General features: G+C 39.4%; 1 long non-coding RNA gene across 1 annotated transcript; it reads left to right on the forward strand.

The window, feature by feature from the left end:
- The first annotated feature begins 7766 nt into the window (after positions 1 to 7766).
- LOC107730493 (uncharacterized) lies at positions 7767 to 9153 on the forward strand. Its single transcript, XR_001638686.1, has 3 exons — positions 7767 to 7939; positions 8149 to 8310; positions 9131 to 9153. It is a non-coding gene; the product is annotated as an uncharacterized LOC107730493 (long non-coding RNA).
- The last annotated feature ends 725 nt before the right edge of the window (positions 9154 to 9878 follow it).

A 9878-nucleotide genomic window follows, 5' to 3' on the forward strand; every position in this document is an offset into this window, starting at 1 on the left:
GATTCCCAGCTCCATGATGGTGCTTCTCCTCTTCAGTTCACCACACTCATTTTCTATAGGGTGGCTGGAATGGCCATAGCAGAAGCTTGGTTTTGTGCCCAGTGACCCATTTTTGTGTTGTTTTTAAGGTTTGTTTTTGGATTATTGTCCGGTTGGAAGATCCAAACATGGCCCATTATAAGATTTCTAACAGAGTCAGTCACTTTTTGATTTTTTTATCTGTTGGTATTTGATAGAATCAGTGATGCCGTGTGTCTAAACAAGATGTCCAGGACCTCCAGCAGAAATATAGGCCCACAACATTAATAATACAGCAGTATGTTTCATTGTACACATGGGGTACTTTTTATCTTGAGTGTTTGTTGCTAAAAAGCTAATTTTTTTGTTACATCTGACCATAGAAGCCAGTCCCATTTGAAGTTCCAGTCGTGTCTGATAACTGAATATGCTGGAGTTTGTTTTTGGATGAGAGCATTTTCTTTTCTTGAAACCCTCCCAGACAACATGTGGTGTAGGTGCTGTTTGAATTTTTTTTTTTTTTTAAGGTTTTCTGACCCTGAGACTCAACTATTTTCTGCAATTCTCCAGCTGTGGTCCTTGGAGAGCCTTTAGCCACTCAAACTCTCTTCCTCACCGTGCATTAGGACGATATAGACACACCTCCTCTTCCAGGCAGATTTGTAGCATTTTCTGTTGATTGGAAATTCTTCATTATTGCCCTGATGGTGGAAATGGGAATTTTTACTGCTCTAGCTCTTTTCTTAAAGTCACTTTCTAATTTGTGAAACTCAATTATGTGCACTTTTGCTGCACATCAGAAATATATTCTTTGGTTTTTCTCATTGTGATGGATGATTAAGGGAATTTGGCCTTTGTTTTCCCTCCTATTTATATTCCTGTGAAACAGGAAGCCATGGCTGGATAATTTCATGTTCATAATCACCCTGGTATGCTCAAAATTGTAAATATGAATGGGACTACTTCACAGATATTTTACTCATAAGAATTTCTAGGAGTGCCAATAATTGTGTCCAAAAACAATTATTTGGCTATATATATATATGATGATAAACTGATGTTTGAATAATTTTAAAAATGGTTCCATTTCATGACTTTTCAGTTCACCACAAATATTAAGTCCACCGATGTCCTGTCATGTTCAGCCTCAAATCAAATTTATAGTCATTTTATCATCTCAAAGTATGGCATTATGTCACGCTTTTATGCCATGCCCTGTCTGTCCAATGTCTTGCTTCTGCGTGACTGTCAACTTTAAGTTGACTCAATCTCATACTATGTCACACTTGAGGAATGACTGAACTTCCACTTTAACTTGAATTAAACAGTCAAATGAAGCAAATTCCAATATTACTCAAAGTTTGAAGTATTTCAGATGTTTACCACTTATAAATAAACAAAGTGACATTGCAACTACGCTAAACATTTAAATTTAGGTCACCGGATGTAAACTTTTAATATAAACTAATTAATCCTTCGTCATTTAGAGCTAGCAGTGAGTTTATCTTTGTAGCATCCTAATAATCAGAGCCTAATCAACTAAATGAATAATCGCAGAGTATAATAACCAGTAAAAATGCCATATTGGCAGCACTAGAACATTTTACTGGTTATTATACTCTGCGATTATTCATTTCGTTGATTAGGCTCTGATTATTAGGAGGCTACAAAGATAAACTCACTGCTAGCTCTAAATGACGAAGGTGCACTTTGAATGGAAAACTTTATTTGGCACATGTGAGAATGTATGACAGCAGAGACCATTAGACAATAGCAGCCTTTTCTTATTTTAGGCATAAAGCCTGCTATTAAGAAGCACAGGTTCATAAAACTCTTTGCTGAAGCCAAAATTGATCTAATTCACCATCTATTTGCTCTGAAGGATCACAGTGGACTGTTTGTTAATCTTTCCTTCACAGAACACATGATCTAAATTAACTTGATATATGCTAAATGTTTTAAATCTGACTAATTATCCACCATCAAGTATTTCCATCAAATCACAGCCAGCTTTGCCATTTTTATCTCCTTACCTGATCTAAAAAAGGAAATGTTTTGAAAAGATGATTCACCTAATACCTATTTTGGATTTTGATCAGTTAAAGGGATAGTTCACCCAAAAATAAAAATGTTATGTTTATCTGCTTACCCCCAGGGCATTCAAGATGTAGGTGACTTTGTTTCTTCAGTAGAACACATATGATGATTTTTAACTCCTTACCTCTAATACACCACTATGTCCAACTGTCTTTGGGTGTGCGCACGGCATCCGGTGCGTGAGGTGTGTACGCGCTCTGGCGCTTTTTCTTATGATTTAATAAAAAGTTAAATATTTTCTTTGTTTGGAGGTGTGTTATTTAGGGCTGAACGATTTTGGAAAATAATCTAATTGCGATTTTTTTTTTTTTTACCAATATTGCGATTGCGATTGCGATTTATTATGCATCAGTAACAAATCACACAAACTAAAGTAGATTGCAGAAATATAAAAACAAGTCTGTTGCTTTACCACACTACTTTAGGTAATTCAAAGTCACTGTAATAAACATATGTAAACATGTGGACTGCACTAAACACTGTCTGTTAACTTTAGACCAGTGGTTCTCAAACTTTTTTCAGACTACCAAATAATTTCACTAAACATTATGAAAAATTAATGCTTTTTTAATTACAAAAAACCTACAGGGGAAAAACACCTGCATCACTTGAAACACTGAAAAATAGCAGAGAGAATAACTGTTATTATTATTATTCTCTCTCTATTATTTATGTATTTTTTGTGGGGTTCATGCTGTCCGCTAAGACATAGGACACACACACACAGGCTTTCCTCCTCACCAACGACATTAAACACCGTGTGTACACCGGACGCGAGCGGCAAAATACAGTAGAACCATTATAATCAGTGACGCTGTGTACACTGGATGCGGCGCGGCGCGGCGCGACCATAGACTGTATAGGACGCGACGCGACAAAACCCGACATTAAACTGATGCCTTGTTCTATTTATGACGTACTGACACAAAGTTAAAATGATTTGCAACGGTCGCTTTGTCGCGTCCAGTGTAGAGCTGTTGCGGCGCGACGCACAACTGTAGCGTCCGGTATAACTTAGACACATGAAGCCGAGAGCAAGATATGCCTTGTCATATTTTCTGCATTTAGCTTTTGAATGACCAGCACCTGCCTGGCTCTGTGCGACTTCAACTATGGCTTTTCTCTTCCCTTTCACAAACCGATCCATCTCCCATTCTAATTTACGTCCTTTGGCTGTTTACTGTTTTATTGGGGCTGGAGACAAGAGGTCCCTCTCTCCAAAAATGTGTTACTGCAAGGTCCATTACCTCTAGACTAAAAGGGCTAGCATGTAACAAGTGGGGGCTCGTCCTTTCAAGTGAAAGTTTACCGTGGTGTAATTGTAAGTATCTGCTCATTTCTATCTTGTTCTGTTAGGATGTTTTCTTTTTGGTGAAGGAGAAGGCCTCTGTGGTAGTGAGAGTTATGGAATTTGATTTAATTTCATTTACTCTTTCTCCTACCATAGAGGTTTTTGAACGTTGCAGGAAGGCAGATTTGTTTTTAATTGCAGATTTCTTTAATATTGAGGTTTCAAGGCAGGCTACCAAACAAGTTATTAAAGATGACTTGCGAGAAAAGCTAGTCGAGGTAGGGATTTTACCAGATTACTCTGTTGTCAGTGCTGAGGAACAACCTGGATTCACAGCAGAAGCTGTGACAGGTGGGGTTCTTCCTGGGCTGGCAACTGAGTCTCTGGGTGAGTCAATGTTAGCTGTCAAGTTGAAGGAGTTAGACCTCCTAATAAAAAAACAGGAGTGTGAAGGGCAGAAGATTAGGCTTCGTGCTATAGAAGCTCAAGCAGATAGGGATATTAAGATGCGTGAGTTAGACTTACGTGCTTGGGAATTAAATCGAAAGCCAGTTCCTATGCCTCGTTCTAGACTTCCCTCTGCTATATCTTCTGTCACTTCACCTGCTGCTGTTTTACACCAAGGTACTGATAATGCAGCTACTGAGCCAGCTTTTGATGTTGGTAAGTACCTTAAACTCGTACCCCCATTTAGAGAAGTGGAAGTAGATTCGTATTTCATTGCCTTTGAACGGGTTGCTACGAAATTACGGTGGCCAAAAGATGTGTGGGCTCTTTTGTTGCAGTGCAGTCTTTCTGGTAAAGCGCAAGAGGTTTGTTCCGCCTTACCAATAGATCAGTCCCTTGACTATGATGTAGTAAAATCTGCCGTTCTGAGAGCATTCGAGTTGGTGCCTGAGGCATTCTGTCAAAAATTTAGATCACTAATGCCTAACAATAAAGCACCAGGACCCGATGGCTTCCCTGCTGAGTTCTATAAACACTTCTGGTCCTTCTGGTCCACATTATTCATCAGAGCAATTACAGAAATAAAAGAAAACTTAAGATTACCAGTGCACATGATGCACATGAATATTTCACTCATCCCCAAACCTAATAAAGATCCAACCCTTCCGTCAAACTACCGTCCTATATCTCTCATCAACGTAGACATCAAAATAATCAGTAAAGTTCTTGCACATAGAATTGAAAAAATTATGCCATTCATAATCCACCCAGATCAAACCGGTTTCATCAAAGGTAGGCAGGGATCCAACAACACACGCAGACTATACGATTTAATCCATTATTCATCACTACAACAGGAAAACACCATTATAGTCACTTTAGATGCAGAAAAAGCTTTCGACAGAGTCAACTGGAATTTTGTATTCACCACATTACAAAAATTTGGCTTTGGGGAGTCGTTTATTAATTGGATCAAGATTTTATACACAACACCTTCTGCCACAGTCACCACCAATGGATTAACATCACAAAGCTTCACACTGCACAGGGGGACTAGGCAAGGATGCCCACTCTCCCCTTCTTTATTCACCATCTTCATTGAACCCTTAGCAGCAGCCATCCGCCAGAACCCACTCATCAGAGGAATCCACACACCACAAACACAACATAAGATTAGTTTATATGCTGATGACATTTTACTCTTTTTGCAAAATCCTCAATCATCTCTGCAAGAAATAACTAAAACCATTGATTCATACTCTACAATCTCAGATTACGCAATAAATTGGAATAAATCCTCGATTCTTCCACTACATCAAACCAAATGGTATGTGGCAGCCCAGATATCACCCATTCCTCTATGCACAGGTCACATCACCTATTTAGGCGTTAAGGTTTCCTCCAGGCTGTCAGAGCTGACTGGACTCAACTTCACTCCTTTACTGAAAACATTAGAAGACGACCTTCACCGCTGGCTCAATTTACCACTCTCCATCCAGGGCAGAATAGCTATAATCAAAATGACAGTACTCCCAAAAATAAACTACTTATTCTCAATGATCCCAACCCAACCTTCTCTCACTTGGTTCAAATCTTTAGACTCCATCATCACCCGATTCTACTGGAAAAATAAACCACCACGGATAAAATTAAGCACTTTACAAAAACCCAAATCTTTAGGAGGCTTAGAAGCCCCACATTTTTACCATTACTCACTAGCAAACCAACTTCAATACATATATAAATGGACTCACCCCACTCAGTCAGACATCATATGGCTAGATATAGAACAATCACTCTGCGAAAACTTGCACATATCAGACATCCCATTTCTCAGTCAGTCCATTAAACACCACCCATGCTTCAAAGCCTTGACAATAGCTTCGGCTCAGCTTCAGCCTGGTGGAAATATCACCAAATCACAAACTCCAATCAGGCTCCATCTAACCTCACCCCGCTTTGGAACAACCCTGACTTCACAAGCAACAAAAAAACTCTCAATTTCCATAAATGGGCAGAAAAGGGCATCACACATATTAACCACATTTTTCAGTCTAACAACCTGGTTTCATTTTCCTACTTAGCCCGGGAGTACGGTATCGGGAGCAATCAATTCTTAAACTATTTGCAACTCAAATCAGTTGTTTCATCTAAAATCAACACCAGAACCATCAATCTTCACCTTCCTTCTGCAGTAGCAGATTTAGTTAATATATCCTCCCCGAAAAAAATTACTTTCCAAAATATTCAAAATTATAACAAATTCAAATAAAATCATAACTTTACCAACAATCAAATGGGAAGAAGACCTTTCTATTGCTCCTGATACTGACTTCTGGACTCAGATTTGTAAAAATATTTATTCCATGACTAAAAACGCCAACCTTCAGCTCATACAGTATAAGACTCTTCACAGAACACACTACACTGGGGAAAGGCTGTCTAAAATGGGATTCACATCAGAAACTTGCTCGCACTGCTCACAAAAAAAATGTCCGGACACATATATCCATGCCACATGGCACTGCCCACCCATTAAACACTTTTGGAAAGACGTCACTGAATCCCTATCCCGCCTCCTGGGCTGCCACATCCCATTATCCCCCTTACTCTGTCTACTGGGTGATCTATCAACTCTCAATCAGGAAATAATAAACAAAAGGATACTCCTCGTAGCTTTAGCCATCGCCAAGAAAACTATCTTCTTGAACTGGAAATCCCGAAACACTATTCACATAACGCATTGGAAAAATTTGCTCACAGATTACATTTCCCTAGAACATTTCTCACCTCCTTACAACTATACTTCGGAACCACAACACTCCAGATCAGACCTCATTCAACTTTTACAAATCTGACACACTCATCCTAATAATTTATTTATTCACACAATAATACTATGAGTGTATTCAATATTGTTTTCAATATTATTATTATTATTATCATTATTAATATCATAGAAACATTGAGCAGTAATAAGATGATGTTGATGGGATGATATTTTATATAAGGACGGTAATGGTTTAATGAAGATCATAACACTAAATATACAGTATATACCTAAAATATATAAATATAACTAAATCAAATCTGCACCCAACATACTGTATACCACACATGTTTTTAATGCACCGCATCCTGATTTTAATGCACCACACGCTTCTTTTAATGCACCACATCAGCTTAGGCATACATACATATACATATAGTAATCTTACCGTGAATTGGAAAGGAAAAAAAACAAAAAACAAAACATTGACACAGAAGCTAGAATAGGTGTGGTATGTGTTGGGTATGTGTCATTATTACATTATTATTATTACGATTGTTATTACATTATTATTATTATTATCATTACTTTTATTATTATTGAGATTACTGTTGCCGTCATCACAATGTATTATCATCACCATCTTTAGTATTATTATTATTATTATTATTATTATGCATGCTAGTACTACTTGAATACTACTACTATTATTGTCAGATGGTCATCACTGTTTATTTTCATTGCTGTTATTATCATTGCTGTTCTATTGCTGTTTTTGTGTTTTGTGTTCACCGTATGTTGTATGTTTTGCACTCTTAATAAAAAAATAAAAAAAATAAATAAATAAATAAACAACAAAGCGCAGATGTACGTATGGTGTAAGAGATTAATTCATAAAACCGTGTATAGACGGCTTTACTGATTATAAGGGGATTTTTGAAGAGTGCTTAAACTAGACATTGGTAATGTTGTTGTTTTAGTGTTTATGCAATCAGAAAGTCATTTTACTTGTTGTTTGTTGATTTTAAATATAAAACCTGGTGAAACAATTTATGTGTCTGCACTTTTTGAAGATTCCCAGCACACTTTAACAGCACCATGATAATACTGATAATGATTGTGGTCAGTGTAATGTGATAAATCCGGTTGCATCTCTATTGCAGTTACCGGGCAGTGATATAGCCAGCGGCAGCGATGTGCTCTCCGACATCATTCCCAGCGTGCCCAGCTCACCCTGCCTCGCGGCCAAACGGAAAAACAAACCGCACCGGAACCTGGACGAGCTGCCCTGGAGCGCCATGACCAACGACGAGCAGGTCTCAAACCCTCACTCCTGGCAGCGTACGCAGTGACACTAGCACAGCTTGATGTGATACTGAAATATATGATGACACATGTTTAACTGGACACCGTTAGGAAAGAAAGGAAGCCGTGTCACTGCGTTTGCTTGTGTTATTCTGTTTCTTTGCAGTCAAGTGTCTTTTAGTGTCTGTGTGAGCTCACTTTGGTGATTCTCATTTGTCAGGTGGAGTATATTGAGTATTTGAGTCGAAAAGTGAGCACAGAGATGGGACTTCGGGAGCAGCTGGACATCATAAAAATAATCGACCCGAGCGCACAGATTCTGCCGACGGACAGCGAGTTCATCATCGAGCTGAACTGCCTCACCGATGAAAAGCTCAAGCAGGTGATTAATTACACTCAACACCTCCTGCAAACAAACAGCACTCCTCCATCCACAGCACTGCCAGGGCTGATCATCAGCACTCTGTTTGCAATATGTTACACAACTTTTTATAATCTAAACATATTCTAATCTAAAGGGGTCATCGGATGCTAAATTCACTTTTACATGTTGTTTGAACTGAAACGTGTGTTGGCAGTGTGTGTACACAATCCACCCTATAATGATAAAAATCCACACAGTGCTGTTTTCTTCTTCTTTTTTTTAAATCCCCCAAAATAATAACCCCTTTCTCATATCAAGCCGTTCTCAGATTCTTGATGTGTGTCACAATGAATGCGGCTAAAGTAAACAGTCTCAGAGAACTGCTTCACCCCACGGAAGAGAGGGGCGGGGTCAGCAGAGCTCATTAGCATTTAAAGAGACATGCACCGAAACGGCTCGCTGTGAACAGAGCTGATTTTGACAGGGTAAAAATGGTGTTGTTTTACACTACCATTGAGAAATTGTACCCAAAGTATGTTATAGACTTTTCATTAAGACCCTAAAGAGTCATATCAGCTTGTGTAAAATGGGCATCTGATGACCACAAGGCATAACACTCTGGTTAACAGAAAAGAACTGGGTTCACACACTACGAGTCTTTCAGATCACTCTGAACACAAAACAAACTCCCAAAGAAACATGGAATATCAAACACGTGGAATCAGGGTCTGTGTGCATCGTGTGATTTTCTGTGATACTAGTGTTGACTCGTCCAGACTGAATCTGTGTGAAGGCGGTGTGTTGTCCAGAGATCAGACTGATGTGGTGTCTCCTGCAGGTGCGGAGCTACATCCGCCAAAAGTTGTCTTCCGGAAAATGTTGTTGTCCATTTAAATGAGCAGAAAGTTGCAATCCTTTCCGATGCCGCGGTTTTGGCCGATGAGTTCGTGTTGACTCATCGGAATGTGTTCCCCCCCGCACGTCGTGTTAATGTATCCCCTTCTGTTTGTGAAGTATCTGATAGGGAAGCGACACGTGTTTTCTCACGCACTGGCAAAGGTGAGGCCCAGTCGAGTGTGCGTCTCGTACACCCCACATTTGAGGAAAGCCACACAACCGCTTTGTCCTATCAGCCTTTTCTCCTGACTGGCTCAGTGTCTCACTCAGTTGATTCTGAGAGTAAACCTGTCACCATTTTGAGAGACACTGGGTCAGTTCAGTTATTTATTTTAGAGGAGTTATTGCCCCGGCCTACCGAGACTTACTCCGGTACAGACGTGCTTATACGTGGAATTGGAATGCAGTGTATAAACATTCCTCTTCACAATGTCTACTTGAAGTCAGAACTCATAACAGGTACTGTAAAACTTGGTGTACGTTCTCAGCTACCGGTCGAGGGGGTGGGCGTTATTCTGGGGAATGACCTCGCAGGGGGGCGAAGTTTTTCCCCGACCAATTGTGGTCCATAACCCTAGCGTGTGTGAGCAACATGACCTAGCACATCAATTTCCTGCAGCTTTCCCTGCATGCGTTGTGATTCGTGCTCAATCGTCACACTTGGGTGTCACAAAAACCTTTCACCGAGT

This window comes from Sinocyclocheilus rhinocerous, unplaced genomic scaffold, assembly GCF_001515625.1.
Source record: "Sinocyclocheilus rhinocerous isolate Xijiao unplaced genomic scaffold, SAMN03320098_v1.1 scaffold4566, whole genome shotgun sequence".
Classification (NCBI taxonomy): domain Eukaryota; kingdom Metazoa; phylum Chordata; class Actinopteri; order Cypriniformes; family Cyprinidae; genus Sinocyclocheilus; species Sinocyclocheilus rhinocerous.